The sequence below is a fragment of the Pristiophorus japonicus genome, chromosome 16, assembly GCF_044704955.1.
Source record: "Pristiophorus japonicus isolate sPriJap1 chromosome 16, sPriJap1.hap1, whole genome shotgun sequence".
Lineage (NCBI taxonomy): Eukaryota > Metazoa > Chordata > Chondrichthyes > Pristiophoridae > Pristiophorus > Pristiophorus japonicus.
In genome coordinates, this window is record NC_091992.1 from 90,946,530 (window position 1) to 90,969,144 (window position 22,615).

At 45.1% G+C, this 22,615-nt stretch overlaps 1 protein-coding gene across 2 annotated transcripts in view; it reads left to right on the top strand.

Moving 5' to 3' along the window:
- The window catches only part of LOC139226653 (dynein axonemal heavy chain 9-like), a 285,314-nt gene that overhangs the window by 7,591 nt on the left and 255,108 nt on the right, over window positions 1-22,615 (top strand). The window contains exon 1 of one of the 2 annotated variants that reach the window (XM_070857559.1): window positions 15,192-15,245. The exons of the other annotated variant lie outside the window; for it this stretch is intronic. The gene's annotated coding sequence lies outside the window, so the exon portion shown is untranslated. Of the gene's footprint in view, window positions 1-15,191; window positions 15,246-22,615 lie in introns of those variants that run through there. 2 annotated transcript variants of the gene reach the window in all.

A 22,615-nucleotide genomic window follows, 5' to 3' on the forward strand; every position in this document is an offset into this window, starting at 1 on the left:
TAGAGTTGTGTACAGTTTTGGTCTCCTTATTTAAGGAGGGATATACTTGCATTACAGGCAGTTCAGGGAAGGTTCACGAGGTTGATTCCTGAGATGAAGGGGTTGTCTTATGAAGAAAGGTTGAGCAGGTTGGGCCTATACTCATTGGAGTTTAGATGAATAAGAGGTAATCTTATTGAAACGTAAGATTCTGAGGAGGCTTGACAGAGAGGATGGCCCTCATGGGGGAATCTAGAACTAGGGGTCATAGTTTCAGAATAAGGGGTTGCCCATTTAAAATGCAAATGAGGAGGAATTTCTTCTCCCAGAGGGTCATAAATCTTTAGAATTCTCTACCTAAGAGAGCTGTGGAGGCTGGGCCATTGAATATATAGACAGATAGATAGACAGATTTTGAACAGTAGGGGAGTCAAGGGTTATGGGGAGTGGGCAGAAAAGTGGTGTTGAGGTCAAGATCAGATCAACCATGATCTTATAGAATGACGGAGCAGGCTCAAAGGGCCAAATGGCCTACTCCTGCTATTTCTTATGTAGAGCTACACATAATACTCAATGTGATTTATGTAACACTATATATATTTTAATTAAATATAATTCAAGCACAACTATATTATACTGCTCTTGGCAATATAATTCAGAATTCTCTTAGCTTTGTTCATTGATGCTGTGGAGTGATTGGACATGTTGAGCATCAAACCTGTTACATCTCTAGATATCTTTCAAATTTATATTTGTTATTGCAACACCATTCATTAAGTATTATATTACTTTTCCCCCTTATATGCAAGATTTTAGACGTTGCATTAAATTTCATGTCGTTATTGTATTCCAGTTAAATATCTTGTCCAATTCATTTTGTGATTCCCAGGCTGCTTCTCCAGATTCAACAACCCCATCCCTCCCCCGTCCCCTTCCTCAGTTTGGTTTTGTCTGCGAATTTGACCAATTTCCATTAAGGGTTTGAATCCAAGTTACCAAAACCTATCATTGAAAAGTTGCTTTAAATAATGGAAGCCAATAATAAATATGAGGGACCAGCATTTGGGTCAGTGTTGAATTTAACCATCTGCCCACTGAGCATCTGATATTCTTACTAGACACCAAAGAATGGATTAGAAATTTCAATTTGAATCATGTGTCAATATAATAAAAATAAAGGTTGATCTTTATTCTGTTACTAGAAAATTCGGTTGATAGTAGATCATAATGGCCCAGAAATTCCTCTGGGGGTCTTCCCACGGGCAATTGCCTCCTCGCTGGATATTTTGTACAAATTTACCTGGTGGTCTAGGAGGCGCCCTGATTTCCCGCGCTGCGAAGCGCGCTCCCATCCAGAGGGTCCCGACGCAGAAGATGCAGTCACGTGTGACTGCTCAGCCAATCAGGTAAGTATTTCACAGGTTCCCATTAATAGCACTGAGATTCGCATAACTCCGAGTTCTCAGTGCTGTAAATGGGAACAAAAGCAATTGCACAAAATAATAAAAAATAAAAAACAGACCACACATATTTAAAATTAATTGAAATTAAAGTTATTATGTCTTATAAAAATAAAATATTTTCCCGATTTTTAAAAAAGTTTTTTTAATTATGGTTAAAAATAAACTTACGGTAGTGGGGAGGGTTTTTAACAATAAAGTATGTCTTTATAATTTTATTTTACAATTATTTTTGTGTCTTTTAAAACATTGGCACCTGTAAAAGTAGGCTATGCGCCTGTTTTTTCAGGTGCAAGATTTTCGTGGACATTTGCTGAACAAGATATGAGTAAATAGCCCAATCTTGCCTGTACAAATGTCCTCGCTCTGAATCTGGTTACGATCTGTCAAGCTCCAGCTTGACAGATCGGAAAAGCAGTTTTCAGTGCATGTGCATTACGCGCTGAAAACCGGCTTTTCCGATGCCTCCCGGATCCGTAGAGACTTCGTACGGACTCGGGACGTTGGAAATTCTGCCCCATTATTTACAAAGCTTGCTAATGGCCTCTGCAGGCAGAACATCATTACTTTATCTCCTTTCAGTCCAATGTTGGGCTCCGATAGTTAGACCTAGGAACCTGGTTTTAGAGTTCTGTTCAAAGCATTGATGTAAATTGGTTTCCTGATGGGGGATCTCCCAGCTACGAGCAAGGAATTCAACAAAATCATGTCCGAAACTTATCAGAGGCCTGTAGTATATACTCCCATGATGCCAGATAGTTAGTGTCCACATGACTTGTCCTTTCAGTCATTAGGAAGGTTAAAGTGTTAATGTGTCATCCGTGGCTCAGTGGGTAGTCAGAAGGTCGTGGATTCAAATCCCACTCCAGAGGCTTGAGCACAATAATCGAGGCTGACACTCCAGTGCAGTGCTGAGGGAGTGCTGCACTGTCGGAGGTGCCGTCTTTTGGAAGAGATGATAAATCGAAGCCCCGTCTGCTCTCTCAGGTGGCCGTAAAAGATCCCATGGCACTATTTTGAAGAAGAGCAGGGGAGTTATCCCTGGTGTCCTCGACAATATTTATCCCTCAATGAACATAACAAAAACAGTTTATCTGGTCATTATCACATTGCTGTTTGTGGGAGCTTGCTGTATGCAAATTAGCTGCCACATTTCCTACATTATAACAGTGACTTCACTCCAAAAGTACTTAATTGGCTGTAAAGCACTTTGGGGTGTCCATTGCTTGTGAAAGGCGCTATATAAATGCAAATCTTTCTTTTTATCTGGTATAAATCCTGGATCACAGTATCTGTCCTGGGGAGGAGGAGAGAATAAAGCTTTGGTAGAAAGTGAAAACAACTCAAGCTTTGTCTTTTTCTGCCACACATTCTAACTGCGGTGTGAGCCTTTATGAGACAGTCATCATCGTAGGCGGTCCCTCGAAACGAGGATGACTTGCTTCCATCCCCAAAAAAAGGATGAGTTTACAGGTGTTTCGAATGAAGAACCCGAACTACATCCTCAAGGGTGGATTTTATTTTAACATGTGGTGGCCGTTGCACTCCAGCCACCACACGGACTTGACAGAGCTAGGCCTTGGTCCAGTGGCAAGGATTACCCAAGACGACTGGAGACCTGCTCTGCTGCACGGACCTAGTGCGCACACCTATCACAGTGTGGGCTGGCCCGTGCAGCCCCTGGGCCCCTGGCCCCGAACCCACACCTCCCCTGAGCCCCAATCACATCCCTCCAGTCTCTCACAGCTCCTTCGCCCCGATCTCGTCGCTCCTGCTGCGTCTGCCTACATGCCAATCACTGACCTGGACCTTGCTGACATCACTCTTCGCTGCCTTGCCCTCCTGCACCAGCTCGCGCCGAACCTTGTAGTGGCATGTCTCCATCCTGTCTAGGGGCCACACGCTGCTTCTTTTATGGCCCCGACCTGACGCTAGTGGTCTCTCGCAGGTCGGGGCATCCATCCTCCTTGAGACAGTATGAGCTTGCTTAATACATACCTCTATAATGGAAACTCAGTGTCCATCTGACTGTGAATGACTGCAGGTACAACCTGACCTGCAGACCAGCGGGCTCTGTCTTACTGAGGAAGTAACAAACTGGAACAGCAGTGAGTCAGTGTCGGATTGTAATTGATTGCGGGCTGCCACAGGGTAGACACACCAGCGGGCTGTTTTATTGAAAAAAAAAGATATATTATTTAATCACAGTGACAGGCAAAAACCATTTCTGTTCCACAAACAGAGTGAGAAAGAGAGACACGCACAGGAGGTTTGAGAAATATATCAGTCTGAGATTGCCCAGTACATCGTTAATGGAGAGTGATGGAGAGTTCTGCCTTTGGCGTGTGCAATGTCTACCAGTGTGGGGGTGGGGGGTAAATGGGATTGAGCACTGGGCAGAATTAATGGCATCTGTTGAGAAATCTGTGAGCTGGACTATATTGAAGAGAATGCAAGCATGTGGATAGCAAAATTGAAGAGGAAGGAAATATAATTAAAAAATGTATATTATGATTTATAATTTTATTAGCAAATGTTTAAATCTAGTTTTCAATGTTATTGCATGCTGTATGTGGATCCTTCCTTAAAGGGGCATATCTCGTTCAATAAGTGTATGGAAAGCTGTTTATTGTTCAGTTGCCAAATACTCAACAATAACTTCCATTTATATGGTGTCCGAATGTAGAAAAAGTGTCCCAAGGCATTTCACAGAGATGTAAGGAAAAAATGAATGCCGAGCCAATGAAGGGGATATAAGGAGAGGTGACTAAAAGCTTAGTCTGAGGTGGGTTTTAAGGAGGGACTTCAAGGGGTAGAGGAAGGGGAAGGGATTTAGGCAGGGCATTTCAAAGAGAGACACCCATGGTGGGGTCGAGGAGGTGACACACAAGTCAAAATCAGAGAAATGGAGAGTTCTGGGGGTGGAGTTCTAGGGCTGCATAAGGTAAGAGAGATAGCGAAGGGAGAGGCGGTCATTTATTCAACTATCATTGTAACCCATGTATAAGCTGACCTAAGTTGTACACCTTGAGAACATTGACCACTAGTGGTGAACTTGTGGGAGACACTCCTAACCTGGACTTTCAGGTATAAAAGGGGAAGCTCCACCCACCTTTATCACTTGAGGTCTTGGTAATAAAGGTAACTGGTCACAGAGTGACCTTCTCTCTAGTATGGGCCTTGTGTGCATCTATACTGTATAGTAAGGACATATCATTGGCGACAAGAAACTGGGATTCAAACCGCGCGAGCATGGCACAGAAGAGAGGTACTGTGTTGGTGATGATTGGGACGACTTTCTTGAGAGACTACAGCAAAATTTTATCACTAAGGAATGGTTGGGACAGAATTCAGCCGACAAACGCAGGTCTCATCTCCTGACGGTTTGTGGATCCAGAACGTACTCCCTGATGAAGGACCTTCTAGCGCCAGAGAAGCTGGCGGACAAGACGTTCAAAGAGCTCAGTAAGTTGATCGGGGAACACCTTAAACTGGTGAGCAGCATGCACATGGCGAGACACCGGTTTTATACGCACCGGCGGTGAGAAGGGCACAGCGTTCCAGACTTCATGGCATATCTCTGGCGACTGGCGAGCCTATGTAAGTTCCCAGATGCATGCAGAGCGGAGATGCTGCGAGACTTTTTTATTCAGGGCATCGGGTTTTCAGGAAACTGATTGAGACCAAAGACTTGACCTTGGAAGTGGCGACACTGATAGCCCAGACATTTATCTCAGGGGAGGAAGAGACCAGAATGATGTATGACAAAAATCTTGGTTCAAGTGCGGCAAACGACCAGGGAGTCAACATTGTCACCGCGGCACACAATTCCCTAGGCAGACAAGGGCAATCGGACATGTCCCAGCATGTAGTCGAACCCAAAAAGGGAATTCAACAGAGACAATGGCTCGCTGAACGGTGATTCATGCCATCGCAATGGACAATGCGACCAGTAATGGGGCTATCAACACCTGTTAATGGTGCACTTAAGGACAGTTACAGAGACAGTCAGAGACGACTGACTGGTAATGGACCTTTTGTTTCCAACAACGGGGCCTCCAGCTCATGCTGGAGATGCGGAGGCAAACACCCAGCCAAAGCTTGCGGGTATCAGCAATATACCTGCAGAAACTGCAACGTCAGCGGTCACTTGCGTATGTGCAGGAAGCCTGCAGCCAGGTTGATGTACGAGGAGGACGGGCCCGATGTAAGCCCTACGAGGCCAAATGAATACTGGGAGAAATTGCTAGAAGCTGAAGTTCAGCGAGTTCATGTGGAGCACATATACAGTTCATATACCAGGACGCCACCGATAATGATGAAAGTGCTCCTCCTTGGCATTCCAGTATTAATGGAGCTAGACACGGGGGCCAGCCAGATCCTGATGAGTATCAAACAGTTCGAAAGGTTGTGGTTGTCCAAGGCCAGGAGGCCAAAATTATTGCCGATTGACGCACAGCTATGGACATATACAAAGGAGATCATTCTGGTGCTAGACAGCGCCGTGGTAGTCGTGACCCACAAAGATTCGGAGAACAGATTGCCACTCTGGATTGTCCCAGGGGACGGTCCCGCACTACTGGGGAGGAGTTGGCTTGCTGTCATGAACTGGAAATGGGGCGATGTCAATGCAATTTCTTCTGTGGAGCGAGTATCATGCTCACAGGTCCTGGACAAATTTGACTCATTATTTCAACCCGGCATCGATACTTTCATGGGAGCCAAGGTAGAGATTCACATAAACCCGGACGCCAGGCCAGTACACCACAAGGCCAGAGCGGTGCCGTACGTGATGCGGGAAAAGATAGAATGCGAATTGGACTGCCTGCTGAGGGAAGGCATCATCTCGCCAGTCGAATTGAATGACTGGGCGAGCCCGATCATGCCGGTGCTCAAGGCAGATTGATCGGTCAGGATATGTGGCGATTACAAGGCCACCATCAATCGGGTGTCACTCCAAGACCAGTACTCGCTACTGAGAGCGGAGGACATCTTTGCGACGCTATCCGGTGGCAAACTTTTTTCAAAATTGGACCTGACCTCAGCTTTCATGACCCAGGAGCTGGTGAGTGAGTCGAAGAAGCTGACCACCATCACGACACACAAGGAGTTGTTTGAGTATAACAGATGTCCGTTCGGGATTCGTTCGGCCGCCGCGAAATATGGAAAGTCTCCTCAAGTCGATTCCAAGGACGGTGGTTTTTCAAGATGACATTCTCATCACGGGTCGCGATACTGAAGAACACCTCCACAACCTGGAGGAGGTGCTACGCAGACTAGACTGGGTAGGGCTGCGACTGAAAAAGGCGAAGTGCGTCTTCTTAGCTCCAGAGGTAGAATTCCTGGGGAGGAGGGTAGCAGCAGATGGGATCAGACCTACTGCGTCCAAAACGGAAGCGATCCAGAGAGCACCCACACCCCGTAACACGACGGAGCTGCGTTCGTTCCTCAGGCTCCTGAATTATTTTGATAACTTTCTTCCCAAATTGAGCAGGCTGTTAGAGCCGCTACACGTGCTCCTACGCAAAGGTCGCGATTGGGTCTGGGGGGACAGCCAGGAAAGGGCTTTTGATAGAGCAGGCAATTTGTTATGCTCCAACAAACTGTTAACTGTTAACCGTTTTAACGTGTGATGCGTCGTCCTATGGGGTCGGGTGTGTGTTGCAGCATGTGAATGCCAATGGTCAGTTACAGCCAGTAGCTTATGCCTCCAGAAGTCTGTCCCAGGCAGAAAGTGGCTACAGGATGGTAGAAAAGGAAGCGCTAGCATGTGTATATGCAGTAAAAAAAAATGCACCAGTACCTGTTTGGCAGGAAATTTGAGCTGGAGACAGATCACAAACCCCTAACGTCCCTTTTGGCCGACAACAAGGTCATAAATGCGAATGCATCAGCCCGCATACAGAGGTGGGCACTCACGTTAGCCGCCTATGACTACATAATTCGGCACAAACCGGGCACTGAAAACTGCACCGATGCACTCAGCAGGCTCCTACTAACCACCACTGAGGGGGCAACTGAGCATGATGCTGAGATGGTAATGCCTGTTGAAGCTTTCGAAAGTGAAAGCTCACCTGTGACAGCCTGTCAGATTAAAATCTGGACAAATAAAGACCCGCTACTGTCTTTAGTTAAGAAATGTGTCCTGAATGGGGACTGGGCAGCCACGTATGGGGCATGCCCTGAGGAATTTAAACCGTTTCATAGGCGCAAGGATGAACTTTCAATTCAGGCCGATTGCCTACTGTGGGGAAACCGAGTAGTCATGCCCCAGATGGGCAGAGAAGTGTTTATCAGAGAACTTCGCAATGAGCACCCGGGCATTGTCATGATGAAGACAATTGCCAGGTCACACGTTTGGTGGCCAGGGATAGATGCAGACCTGGAACTTTGCGTTCGCAGATGCAACACGTGTGCTCTGTTGGGCAATGCACCCAGGGAAGCCCCCCTTAGCCCCTGGTCCTGGCCCGCCAGGCCATGGTCACGCATCCATGTGGACTATGCAGGTCCTTTCATGGGAAAAATATTTTTGGTTGTAGTTGACGTCTACTCCAAATGGATTGAGTATGCCATTTTAAATTCAAGCACATCCTCTGCCACGGTAGAAAGTTTACGGGCAATGTTCGCCGCCCATGGTCTATCAGACGTCTTGGTCAGCGACAATGGCCTGTGCTTCACAAGCACTGAATTCCAGGATTTCATGGCAGAACGGCACCATTCAAGCTGGCCTCAAACGGCCAGGCGGAACGAGCAGTGCAGATAATCAAACAGGGGATGCTCAGAATCCAAGGGGGTTCCCTACAAAGCCGCTTATCACGCCTCCTGTTGACCAATAGATCCCGACCACACTCGCTCACAGGGGTTCCACCCGCAGAGCTGCTAATGAAAAGGACACTCAAAACCAGGTTATCCCTTATGAAAGAAATTGTTAGAGCAGGCGTCAGTCAAAATGTGACTACCATGACAGGAATGTGAGGGCGCGATGTATTGATGTCAATGACCCTGTTTTTGTCCTTAATTACACTGCAGGGCCCAAATGGCTTGCAGGCACTGTGATTGCCAAAGAGGGGAATAGGGTTTTGGTAGTTAAGCTTACCAATGCACAAATCTGCTGCAAACATGTTAATCAAACTAAAAGGAGGTTCAGCAACCCCATAGAAGAAGCAGAGGAAGAACACGACGTAGAGTTTACTCCACCACAGGTGACCGAACACCGGAACCAAGTGGAGGAGATCCCAGTCACTGTGGGCAGTCCGGCCTGAGGCACTGCAAACAGCAGACACTCAGGCCAGCGCCCAACAACCGGAGCCCCAACTCAGGCGCTCTACAAGGGAGCGTAAACCACCAGAGAGACTTAATCTGTGATCCCAATAAGACTTTGGGGGGGAGAGGTGATGTCATGTATCCAACTATCATTGTAACCCATGTATAAGCTGACCTAAGTTGTACACCTTGAGAACATTGACCACGAGGGGTGAACTTGTGGGAGACACTCCTAACCTGGACTTTCAGGTATAAAAGGGGAAGCTCCACCCAACTTCATCACTTGAGGTCTTGGTAATAAAGGTAACTGGTCACAGAGTGACCTTCTCTCAAGTATGGGCCTCATGTGCATCTATACTGTATAGTGAGGACATATCAGAGGCCATGAAGGGGTTCAAACACAAGATTGATAATGTTAACGTTGAGGTGTTGGGGGACTTGGAGCCAATGTGAGATCAAACATAGAAACATAGAAACGTAGAAAATAGGTGCAGGAGTAGGCCATTCAGCCCTTCGAGCCTGCACCGCCATTCAATAAGATCATGGCTGATCATTACCTCAGTACCCCTTTCCTACTTTCTCTCCATTCTCCTTGATCCCCTTAGCCGTAGCGACCATATCTAACTCCCTCTTGAATATATCCAATGAACTGGCATCAACAACTCTCTGCGGCAGGGAATTCCACAGGTTAACAGCTCTCTGAGTGAAGAAGTTTCTCCTCACCTCAGTCCTATCAAGGGTGATAAGTGAGTGGGACTTGTGCTCAATTGGTTACTGGCAGTAGAGTTTTGGATGAGTTGACATTTATAGAGCAGTTGGAAGATGGATGACCGGCCAGGAGAGCTTTGGAATAGTCAAGTCTGGAGGTGACAGAGACATGGATGAAGAATTCAGAAGCAGATGGCCTGAGTCAGGGACGGAGGTGGACAATATAGGTGGAAGTAGGTGCACTTTGTGATGGCGAAGATCTGGGCTCACAAACTCCCCTCAGGGCTGAATGCAACACTGTGAGCAGTCTGGTTTAGTCTGAGCCAGTGGCTGGGGAGGGCAATGAAATCAGTGGCCAGGGTATGGAGTATTTTGTGGGAAGGTGATGGCTTCAGCCTTACGAGTGTTTAGCTGGAGGAAATTGCAGCTCATCCGAAACTGGGTGCTGGACAAGTCATCTAACAACACAAAGGTGTGATAGGGGTTGAGCGAGGTGTTGAAGAGGTTGGTCCTGGTGTTGCAGCAAAGTCCATGTGTGGGGATAATGTTGCTGGGGACAGCTTACAGATGAGGAAGAGGAGAGGGCCAAGGCTAGACTCCGGGGGGGGGTGGGGGGGATCTCTGGTGATAACCATTTAGGGGAGGGATGAGAAGTAACTGCTGGAGATAATCTGGCAATGAAAGATAGAGAAGATGGATAGTCTGGAGAATTTGAGGTCCTGTGCCAATGAGGAGAGGGAATGCATAGAACTTTACAGAATGATCAGCTATTCTTTTGTGAAAAGCATAACTATCCACTGCTGGTAAGGTTATTGAAATACTTTTGAAACTACAGTCATATGCAGCATAGAGTTTGCTGGAGTTAACATGCTTCAGCACATTGTGCCAAGCTTTTCAGCCTGTGTTCCTCCTGACTTTTCTCCCTCTGGCAGCCAATAGCAGGAGCAGGTTGATTCTGCCATGATAGCCATGGTATCCCTAGCTTCGTTCTTGAATCCTGCTGCCCTCCTGTTATTGTATAGCCACAGGACGCCATTTACAAGGGAAGGGTGGGATGGGGCATCCTTTTTTTAAAAATCTAATCATTCATGGGATGTGAGCGCTGCTGACTAAGCTAGCATTTAGTGACCATCCCTAAATACCCTGGAGAAGGTGGTGCTGAGCTGCCTTCTTGAATTGCTGCAGTCCATGTGGTAAAGGTACTCCCAATGCTGTTAGGTGGGAGTTCCAAGATTTTGACCAGCAACAATGAAGTAAGATTATTGTGGTTGTTGGAGGTACATCATCTCAGCCCCAGGGCATTACATTCGCAATTCCCCAGATAATGAAGCAATCTATGCCCACATGTAGCAAGACCTGGAGAACATTCAGGCTTAGGCTGGTACGTGCCAAGTAACATTTGCGTCACACAAATGCCAGGCAATGACCATTCCCAACAGCAGAGAGTCTAACCACCTGCCCATGACATTCAATGGCATTAGCATTGTCGAATCCCCCACCATCAACAGTTTAGGGGGCACCATTCACCAGAAATTTAACTGGATCAGTCACATAAAAACTGTGGCTACAAGAGCAGGTCAGAGGCTGGGTATTCTGTGTCAAGTGACTCACCTCCTGACTCCCCAAAACCTTTCCACCAGCTAGAAGCCACAAGTCAGGAGTGTGATGGAATACTCTCCACTTGCCTGGATGAGTGCAGCTCCAACAACACTCAAGAAGCTCGACACCATCCAGGACAAAGTAGCCCACTTGATTGGCGATATATTTGCAAGTCTGGATGGAGTGTGACTTGGAGAGGAACGTGGAGGTGTTGGGTGTTCCCATGCGCCTGCTGCCCTTGTCCTTCTAGGATGTAGAGGTCCCAGGTTTGGGCGGTACTGTTGAAGAAGCCTTGGCGAATTGCTGCAGTATATCTTGTAGATGGTACGCACTGCAGCCTTGGTACATCAGTGATGGAGGGAGTGAATGTTTAAGGTGGTGGATGGTGATGAGTAAATGGCACTTGATAGCACTGTCGACGATATCTTTCATCACTTTGCTGATGATTGAATGTAGGCTGATGGGGCGGTATTTGGCTACATTGGATTTGTCCTGCTTTTTGTGGACAGGACATAGCTGGGCCGTTTCTTGTTATCACATGGAGTGAATCGAATTGGCTGCAGACTGGCCTCTGTGATGGAGATGACCTCAGGAGGAGGCCGAAATGGAACATCCACTTCTGGCTGAAGATGGTTGCGAATGCCTCAACCTTGGTTTTTGCACTCATGAGTTGGGTTTCACCATCATTGAACACGAGGATGTTCATGGACCCTTCTCCTCCTCCCGTTAGTTGTTTAATTGTTCAGCACCATTCATGACTGGATGTGGCAGGACTGCAGAGCTTTGATCTGATCCGTCGGTTGTGGGATTGCTTAGCTCTGCCTATAGCATGCTGCTTCCGCTGTTTAGCATGCATGTAGTCCTGTGTTGTAGCTTTACCACCTTTGCCACCTCATTTTCAGGTATGCGCTGCTCCTGGCATGGTTTTCTGCACACCTCATTGAACCAGGTTTGGTCGCCTGCCTTGATGGTCATGGTAGAGTGAGGGATACACTGGGCCATGAGGTTACAGATTGTGGTGGAATACAATTCTGCTGCTGCTGATGGTCCCCAGTGCCTCATGGAAGCCAAGTTTTGAGCTGCTAGATCTACAGATCCAATTTAGCTACTGCCTTTATGGCTCTAGAATGGTTCAGATTTCCTCCCATTTTTCATTGGTACCTAATTGGGCGTTGTTGTCTGCACCCAATACACAGCCATTGTACGCTGCTGAGCCCCAAGAGCACGATTAGGCATCGAGGGTTTATGTCGAATGGAATCCACTTGTGGTGCGATCTTTTCAGATTGCTTTCAGAGAGCGCCCATGGAGCAAAGTCTCCCCTACTGTTCCTCTAATGAGCCTGTTACGTCGCTTGTAAAGTATTGACATCATTGATTCTTTCAGTCTTGTATTTGCACACAATAAGATGAGATATGTTTGCACTGGGAAGCAGATTCTTTTCGCCTTTTGGATATCAGCATCAGTATTGAGTATTCCCAGGTGTTGCACAGTGCAAGTCATATATGGAGAAAAGCTCCCTGCACTTAAAAGATCACCCGTTATCTGCACCAGTGTAACATTTATAGTTCCCACAACAGCTTACCTTGTAGCAAAAAGAAAATACACTGCAGCATGTGACACACATCACTCAAATCCTCATTGAGGAGGTGGATCCTGCTCCCAACTGTTACCTCTGAGGGAACCTGTATAGGTGTCAACCGTGGATCAGTAGCAGCACTCTTGGCTCTGAGTCAGAAGGTTATATGTTCAAGTCCCACTCCAGAAAATCTAACCTGACATTCCTGTGCACTCCAGACAAAGGTACTGTTCTTTGGATGAGACATTAAACCAATGCCCCGTCTGTCTTCTCAGGTGGATGTAAAAGATCCCATTGCTGCTTGCGGTGCACAAATTAGCTGCCGTGTTCCCTACATTGCAACAGTGACAATACTGCAAAAGTATTTAATTGGCTGAAAAGCACCAGAAACGCCCTGAGGTCGTGAAAGACATTATACAAATGCAAGTCTTTCCTTTTATCTAAATCTCTCTGCGAGAGACTTTCAATTAGCCCTGAATTCTGGGCTGTGTTTTTTGCCATGGCCTTGTACCCCAAGGAAGCGATTGCTGGGTGGCTGCCCACACTCATTTCTTCAGCAATTGGAAGTGTTAATGCCACCAAGTGCAGAGTGAATTGTCACATATGTCCCAAAGGAAAAGGAGACTCTGACACCCAATTCCAAAATGTGTTTATTATTGTCTTCCACGTGTATATCACACAACAACAATAACTTGAACTTATATAGCACCTTTAACATAGTAAAATATCTCATGCCTCATTATAAAAGCAAAGAAAGAGACCTTGAGCACAATAATTACAGCCTGCATATGATTATACTAATAAGGGTGCACAGGATTAGTCTGTGTTACTTTACCATTAACACGTTACTTCAAATTCTGTTGTATCTAATTATAACTCGAGCTTTAGACAAGACACTACAACAAGCTGCGATGATTAATCTGATCCCCACACAGGGCCCAAGTAGACAAAGCAGGTATTCATCGAATCATGTAATGATACAGGACAGAAGCAGGCCATTTGGCCCATCGTGTCTGTGCTGGCTCTTTGAAAGAGCTATCCAATTAGCTCTGACCTCCTGCTCTTTTCCACTAGCCCTGAACATTTTTCTCCATTAAGAATTTATCCAGTTCCCTTTTGAAAGTTATTATACAAACTGCTTCCTCCACCCTTTCAAGCAGTGCATTCCAGATCGTAACAACACACTGCATAAAATATATTTTTCCTCATGCTGCTTCTGGTTCTTTTGCCAATTAACGTGAACATGTACCCTCTGGTTACTGACCAACATTCCCTCTAAGCTGTGTGGCTACAGCTCTATGCCGGTCCCATGCAGCCCAGGACCGTTTTTTTCAATGGTAAATTTTGCGAAACTGTGAATGAGGCAAACAGTCCCTTAAAGGGGCCACGCACCCAAATAAAAATTAGGGGGAACATTGTTACTGATCCTTCTACCACTGGAAACATTTTATCCTTATTTACTCCTCCAGAACCCTTCATAATTTTGAATGCCTCTATCAAATCTCCCCTTAACCTTCTCTGCTACAGGGAGAACAACCCCAGTTTTTATGTAGTCTCATTACATAACTGAAGTCCCTGGTACCATTCTAGTAAATCTCCTTTACACCCTCTCTATCGTCTTGATCTCCTTCCTAAAGTGTGATGTCCAGAATTGGCCACAATACTCCAGCTGGGGCCTAACCAGTGTTTTACAAAATTTAGCATAACCTCCTTGCTTTTGTACTCTGTGCCTCTGTTGATAAAAAGGTATATGGGATCCTTTGCTTTAACAACTTTCTCAACTTATCTTCCAACCTTCAAGGTCTTGCGTAAATATACCCCAGGTCTCTCTGTTCCTGCACCTCCTTTAAAATTGTCCCATTTAGCTTATATTGCCCCTCCTCATTCCTCCTATCAATATGAATCATTTCACACTTCTCTCTGTTAAATTTCATCTGCCATGTGTCTGCCCATTTCCCCAATCTGTCTATGTCCTCCTGAAGTCTGTTTCCATCCTTTTCACTGTTTATTACATTTCGAAGTGTTGTGTTATCTGCAAACTTTGAAATGATGCCCTGTATATCCGATTCCAGGTCATTTATTTCTATCAAAAAGAGCAGTGGTCGCAACACTGACCCCTGGGGAGCTCCACTGCAAACTTCCCTCCAGTCTGAAAAACAACCGTTCGCCATCACTCTCTGCTTTCTGTCCCTTAGCAGTGTTGTATCCATACAGCCACTGTTCCTTTAATCCCAGGGGCTTCAATCTGCTAACAAGTCTATTATGTGGTACTCTATCAAACGCCTTTGGAAAGTCCATGTAAACATCAATCACATGACCTTCATCAACTCTCTCCATTAATTCATCTCAATCAACTTAGTCAAACATGATTTGCCTTTAACAAGTGTGTGCTGACTTTCATTTATTAACCCAGATTTTTCCAAGTGCCAATTAAGTTGTCTCAGGCTCAGAAATTCAGGGCGTTTGCGCATCCCGTTAACAGGGCACAAACAACCTTTTGTCCGCGCTTGGCGCTGCGAACAACTCCAGTGAAATGCCGTGGGGGTTAAGCGGTGGTGGCAACCGGTAGCTGGCGATGACGACGTCATCACTGTGTGCAGTGACCTGTTTTCGCCCCGGAGAAAAAGTTTGGGAGTGCCCCCTGAAGCTACACCAGGCTGTAAGCGAAATTTAAAGGGGAGATGGCGCTTTTAAAAAAAATCGTTCGACTTACTGGTCGCGGCCCGCTGCATGGTGGATCATGGGTCCATGCCGCGATCTTGCTCTTCACTCCCTGGTGGTCCAGACAGGGACCCGCAGAGTCGGCATCTTGGCCCTTCCCTTTAATGAAGGGGAGCGTTCTTTCTTTGTGTCAGTGCTGTGCGTCCCATCGTGTAGAGCTGTGCCCCACTCGTATTCCTTCCGCCCCACAGAGCAAGTGGAGCGTGAAATCCACGCTGACTATTCATTATTATATTTTTGGTTTCTAGATGTTCTTCTATTTTCTCCTTTAGTAGGGATTCCATTATTCTTCCTACCACCGATGTTAAACTGACTGATCTATAATTCCCTGAACATGTTCTATCCCCCTTCTTAAATATAGGTATTACATTAGCTATCCACCAGTCCTCTGGCACTACACCTTGTTCTAATCAATTATTAAATATGTGTAGTAATGTCTCTGCTATCTCGTCGCAGAATCTTTTAAAATGCGCGGATGTAATCCATTCTGACCAGGGCTTTTTTTTCCTCTGAGTTTCATTAGTTTATTTAATATGTCTGCTCTTTTTATTTTAAATGCGGTTATTTCATTACTAATCTCATCATCCAATAGTCATGCTCACTTGTTCTATCGCCCTGGTAAATGCTGAGGCAAAGTAATTATTTAATATTTCTCCATCTCTCTGCCACTGCCTGTGGTACTATCCTGTCCATCCCTCAGCGGCCCTATTCCCATCCGACCTTCCTTTTTTTATTTATGTGCCTGTAAAAGATTTTATTATTTTGTTTTATGTTCCTTGATAATTTAATTTCATAGTTCCTCTTTGCCTTCCTAATTTTTTTGGACTTATTTTCTAATCTCTTTGTATTTTCCCTTAATATGCTCTTCCCTGCTGTCCATGTGCATAATGTATGCCTCGTTCCTTACCCTCAATTTTTCCCTTATGGGTTTATTCATCCATGGTTTCTCATTATGTTTAGCTTGATTCTTGTTTTTTTAGCTGAATATATTTTTCCTGGACTCTGTTGAACACCGTTTTAAAGTTTCCTATTGTTGTTCTACATCATTGTTTGCCAATATTTTTGTCCATTTTATTTTTCCAAGTTCTATTCTCAGTCCCTCAAAATCAGCTTTTCTCCAATCTATTTCCAGTGGCTTTTTGTCAAACTTATGTCCTTCTCAATTATCATCTTAAAACGTAATATATTATGGTCACTAATTGCCTAGATGTTCCCGTATTTTTACTTCTCTTATCAATTCTGGTTCATTTCCCATTACTAGATCGAGTAGTGAATCCTCCCTTGTTGGGCTTTTTACATATTGGATTAGAAAGGAGTCCTGTACACATTATAGGAACTCAATTTTCTTATCCCCTTTAGCTACCTACATCTTCTGTCTAATTGATATTAGGGTAGTTGAAATCCCCCATGATTATCATTCTCTGTTTTTTACTCATTTCCCTAATTTGTTTGCATATTTCTTCCTCCACCTCCCTTTCACTATTGGGTGGTCTGTAGACTACCCCTATTAGTGTGATTGATCCTTTATTATCTCTTATCTCTATCCACATGGAATCTATTTCGGTCTTACTGATAGCTGTGTCACTTTTTTCTACTGCCATTATGTTATCCACATAAGTACAGCTAATCCACCTCCCTTTCACCCCTCTCTATCTTTTCTAAATATGTTATACCCTGCAATGTTTAATTCCCAGTCCTGATTTTTCCGTAGCCATGTCTCAGTAATCCCTACTATGTCTGGTTCCTTGCAAAGCATGATTGCCTCCAGCTCCCTGTTTTATTACGGACACTATGTGCATTGCTATACATGCAGTTTAACTCATTTTTGTCAGCAGTTCCTTTCAATTTATTTTTAACCATCTTTTTACACTCCTGTTCTATATAACTCAATTTATTCCCTGGCCATCAATTTCCTCCCTTACTTTACTCTTTCCTATGCTCTGTAGGGGGTGGTGTGTGGTGTCAGGTTCACCTCTGACCTTCTTAGCAGTTTGAATCGCTCCCACTCCCTGGGTTTTAGACTTTGGATTTATTTGGGGGATGTGACAAAGTGCAAGAGACAACTGGTTTGGTGCGAAGAACTTGGATTTTATTAAAGGCAAGAAAATACAATGTAATCATTCAAATAAAGAACACTATATCACACATTCAAAGGGGTTACAGAAATAATACACCTCCCACCTCCCAATGCCTAACTCTGACTAGGTTCAGGGCAAATAGGGACTACGCTCACCAATCCTTTATTGTCAGTTGGTGGTCGTTCCCGATTTCGCTGGTAGGTTCTGCTTGCCGTACCCCGAATGTTGTAGAGGACTTCTCATTGCATAGTCTTCAGTTGGGTGGTGTCCACTGATGTGGTAGGGTGCATATTGGACTTATGGGGTGAGTACCCACTTTCTTTCATTCGAAATAGGTTTCAAAAATCTCTTTAGTTAATGCTTCACCTGTTGGTAGTCAGGATTAGATTGTCGAGTGGAAACTTTCGAATCTTCGGTTTCTTCTTTGAGGAGTTTTGTTTCGGAGTTGGTCGATCGCGGTGTTTTCGATGGTACCACGTTGGCTGTGATCGGTTGCTGCCGCGATGGTGATGTCCGAGGTTCTGGGGCTGTTTTCTCTGCCGTGGCGATGTTTTTCCTTCCTTCTTGATAGTAGGGTAGTGTGGCTCCGGTAATGTCATCAAGGCTGGAGAGGCTTGTTAAAACTGCTGAGGTGGTCTCTCTCTCCTCCCTTCTTGATGCTCTATGATGCTATGCATACATTCGTTAAAACAGGGCCCCAGTTATACTTTGGGAGTTGTGATAATCTTCGCGCCAAATCAGTCCCGATTCTTTGTTTAATTTTTGGCGGGCTTGATATCTCTTTGTCATATTTTGGCGGGCCCATTACTGTTAACCTGTCTCGGATGTGTCGATCTTTTAAATTTGTTTCTTAATGGGGAAAAATTAGCTTTCATATTTGCAATATCTGCCTCGGTCTGGGTTTTCCATGCGGGCTGGATGTGCCACTTTCATTATGTATATGCTGGATTGGTTTCTTGCTCACGGTGATGGCTGGCTATCTCTGGGTTGATTGTTGATATTTTAATGTCTCCTGGGGAGAAGGGTTTTTGAGTTTACACAATTCCCCAGACAATTTGTTTTAGCTTCAATACCCCGGACAGTTTCAATACTTAAAACTGGTTTCTTTTGAAGGATAGTTCTCCTTTAGTTCTTAGCCCTTCCCACACAGACCCAATCTGCTTTGTAAAATCCCAAATTCAATTAAAGTTCGTAGTTTCTTCCATGTGTACTTTAGGATTTCAAACTTTCTGGCAAATAGTTCCAAATTAAATTTTCTTTCCAATGAGTCCAAACACTGGGGGGTTTTCCCACGAATTTTGCAACTCTTGAACTTATGGGGTAAGTACCCATTTTCTTTCATTAGAAATAGATTCAAATGCTATTTAGGTAATGTTTTCACCTGTTGGTAGGCAGAGGCGCTGTTGGCGTGGATACATGACCTCATCTCTCATCTGGAGGGAGGAAAGCATGCCGGGAGATCTCAGAGATGAAGTGATTGTGACCATTTTTTAAAAAGGGGACAAGTCCGACTGCGGCAACTACAGGGGAATCTCCCTGCTATCAACCACTGGGAAAGTTGTCGCTCGAGTTCTCCTCTATCATCTTCTCCCTGTGGCCGAGGAACTCCTCCCGGAATCACAAATGCGGATTTTGTCGCCTACGTGGCACAACAGACATGATCTTTGCAGTGTGACAGTTGCAGGAAAAATGCAGGGAGCAGCGCCAGCCCTTATACATAGCCTTTGACACTGTCAACCGTGAGGGTCTATGGAGTGTCCTCCTCCATTTCGGATGCCCCCAATAGTTTGTCAACATCTTTCGCCTGCTTCACAATGACATGCAAGCCATGATCCTTACCAACGGATCCATTACAGACCCAATCCACGTCTGGACCGGAGTCAAACAGGGCTGCATTATCGCTCCAACCCTCTTCTTAATCTTCCTCGCCGCCATGCTCCACCTCACAATCAACAAGCTCCCCGCTGAAGTGGAACTAAACTACAGAACCAGTGGGCAGCTATTTAACCTACGCCGCCCCCAAGCCAGGTCCAAGATCACCCCAACCTCTGTCGTTGAGCTGCAGTATGCGGATGACACCTGCGCCTGTGCACATTCAGAGGCTAAACTCCAGGATATAGTCATCAATGTATTCATGAGGCATATGAAAGCATGGACCTTACGCTTAACATTCGTAAGACAAAAATCCTCCACCAGCCTGTCACTGCCGCAAAGCACTGCCCTCCAATCATCAAGATCCACGGCGCGGCCCCAGACAACGTGGACCATTTCCCATATCTCGGGAGCCTCTTATCAATAAAGGCAGATGTTGATGCGGAGATTCAGCTTCGCCCTCCAGTGCACCAGCGCAGCCTTCGGCCGTCTGAGGAAAAGAGTGTTTGAAGACCAGGCCCTCAAATCTACCACCAAACTCATGGTCTACAGGGCTGTAGTAATACTCGCCCTCCTGTATGGCTCTGAGGCATGGACGACGTATAGAGAGCACGTCAAGTCACTGGAGATATATAACCAACGATGTCTCCGCAAGATCCTGCAAATCCCCTGGGAGGACAGGCGCACCAACATCAGTGTCCTCGACCAGGCTAACATCCCCAGTATTGAAGCACACTCGATCAGCTTTGCTGGGCAGGCCACATAGTACACATGCCAGATATGAGACTCCCTAAGCAAATGCTTTATGCGGAGCTCCTTCATGGTTATCAAGCCAAAGGAGGACAGCGGAAATGTTATAAGGACACCCTCAAAGCCTCCTTTGTAAAGTGCGACATCACCACTGACACCTGGGAGACCATGGCCGCAGACCACCTGAGGTGGAGAAAGTCCATCCGGGAGGGCGTTGAGTTCTTCGAGTCTCAACGCAAAGAGCATGAAGAGGCCAAGCGCAGACAGCGGAAGGAGCGCGCGGCAAACCAGCCTCACCAACCCCTTCCCTTGCCGAATGTCTGTCCCACCTGTAACAGGGTCTGTGGCTCTCGTATCGGACTGTTCAGCCATCAAAGAACTCACTTTGGTAGTGGAAGCAAGTCCTCCTCGATTCCGAGGGACTGCCTATGATGATGGATGATGTTGGTAGTCAGGACTTAGATTGTAGAGTGGAAACTTTCGATTCTTCAGTTTCTTCCTTGTGGAGTTTTGTTTCGAAGTTAGTCGATCATGGTGGTTTTGGTGGTACCACGTTGGCTGTGGTCAGTTGCTGCCGCGATGGTGATGTTCTTCCTTCCTTTTCCGATTTCAGGACGTCGAGGCTGGAGAAGTTAGTTACAACTGCTGCGGTGGTCTCTCCCTTCTTGATGCTAGGCTGCTGTGTGCATACCTTCTGCTAAGCATCCCTAGCAGTGTCTTCTGAGGCAGTAGCATGCATAAGGCAAACCTTTGTTAAAACAGGGCCCAGTTATACGTTTGGGGCTGTTCTAATCTTCCCGCCAAATCAGCCCAAATTCTTTGTGTAACTTTTGGCGGGCTTGATATTTCTTTGTTATATTTTGGCGGGCTCATTAAATGTTAACCTGTCTCGGGTGTGTTGATCTTCTAAATCTGTTTCTTGATGAAATATTAGCTTGGTATTTGCAATGTCTGTCTGTGTTTGGGTTTTTCCATGATGGCTGGATGGGCCTTTGTTGTTATGCATATGCTGAAATGGCTTTCCAGATTCAGGTTGATGGTTAGCTATCTCTGGGTTAATTGTTGCTATGTTAATGTCTCCTGGGGAGAAGGGTTTTCGAATATCCACAATTCTCCAGACAATTTCCTTTAGTTTCAATACCCCAGACAGCTTCAATACTCAAACTGCTTTCTTTTTAGGAGAGTCATCCTTTAGTTCTCTAGCCCTGCCCACACAGATTAAATTTGTCTCGTAAAATCCCAAATTCGATTAAAGTTCATAGTTTCTTCCAATGTGTACTTTAAGATTTCGAACTTTCTGGTAGATAGTTCCAAATTAAATTTACTTTCCAATGAGTCCAAATACTGGGGGGGGTTTCCCACGAATTTTGCAATCCTATAGCTTTCCTTTCCTGTTTTGTTTATTTTAGGTATTTATTATATGTACTGGAAAGAATCGTCACTTTACTGCCAAGATAATAAAAGAGACAGAACCTTAGCCTAATAATGGGCACATCAATAAAGCACCTTTGACTGCTTCATCTGGCTTTTGTTTTGTTCACGGGATGTGGACATCGCTGGCAAGGCCGGCATTTATTGCCCATTCCTAATTGCCCTTGAGAAGGTGGTGGTGAGCCACCTTCTTGAATCGCAGCAGTCCATGAGCTGACTTTGTTTTAGCGGTTTGGGACAACCGGCTGGCTTGGCCATTTGAGAGGGCAGTTAAAAGTCAACTACATTGCTGTGGGTCTGGAGTCACATAAACCAGACCAGATAAGGACAGCAGATTTCTTTTCCTAAAGGACATTAGTGAACCAGTTAGGTTTTTCCAACAATCCAGTAGTTTCATGGTCACCATTTCAGATAAAAGCTTTTATAATTCCAGATTTATTTAATTAACTGAGTTTAAATTCCCCAGCCACCGTGGTGGGTTTTGAACTCACATCTCTGGAATATTAATCCTTGGATCGAGGAACTGATGAGAAAATAAAGCATAAGTTTTGAGGGCTAAACACAATAGGGTTAATTTTTGGCGATAGGGTAAAACGAGCGATATTAGATCACCTGCCCATTATACACCTCATTCCATTTTCTTTTCTAATTACTTCAATACAAAGGACAATCGGGAGAAGCATAACAGGCGGCCGATCCAATATTGCCTGTTTTACACTGTCGCCTAAAGTTAAAATGACCCCCAATGCATCTCGAAATGAGCAAAACCATGGTTGGCAGTGTATTCAGTTTGAAATATACATATACATTTCCTTACATTTTTGTCAGTCATTTTAATTTCAATTCTTGAAAGATTTAGGATGTCTATAAAATGAGAAGCTGCATTATGGAGGTACTCCACTCCTGCAACCAGGCCTGATGTTTTAAAGTAATCCCATTATTTGAATATTTTCAATCATTCTGATCATGTTTTACTCAGATTTTTCCTCCTATGTCCTGCAAAAAAAAATCCTTTTGAAATTTTTGCTCGCTATGTAAGAAATCTTTGATTCGACATCTGATGATTACTAATTAATGGTGAAAAGATCAGTGCTAGCAGCACGATAATGATTGTTGGAAGGCAAAACCAATATGGAGGATGTACAGTCAATTATCTTTACTACAGAGAGTAAGTTTT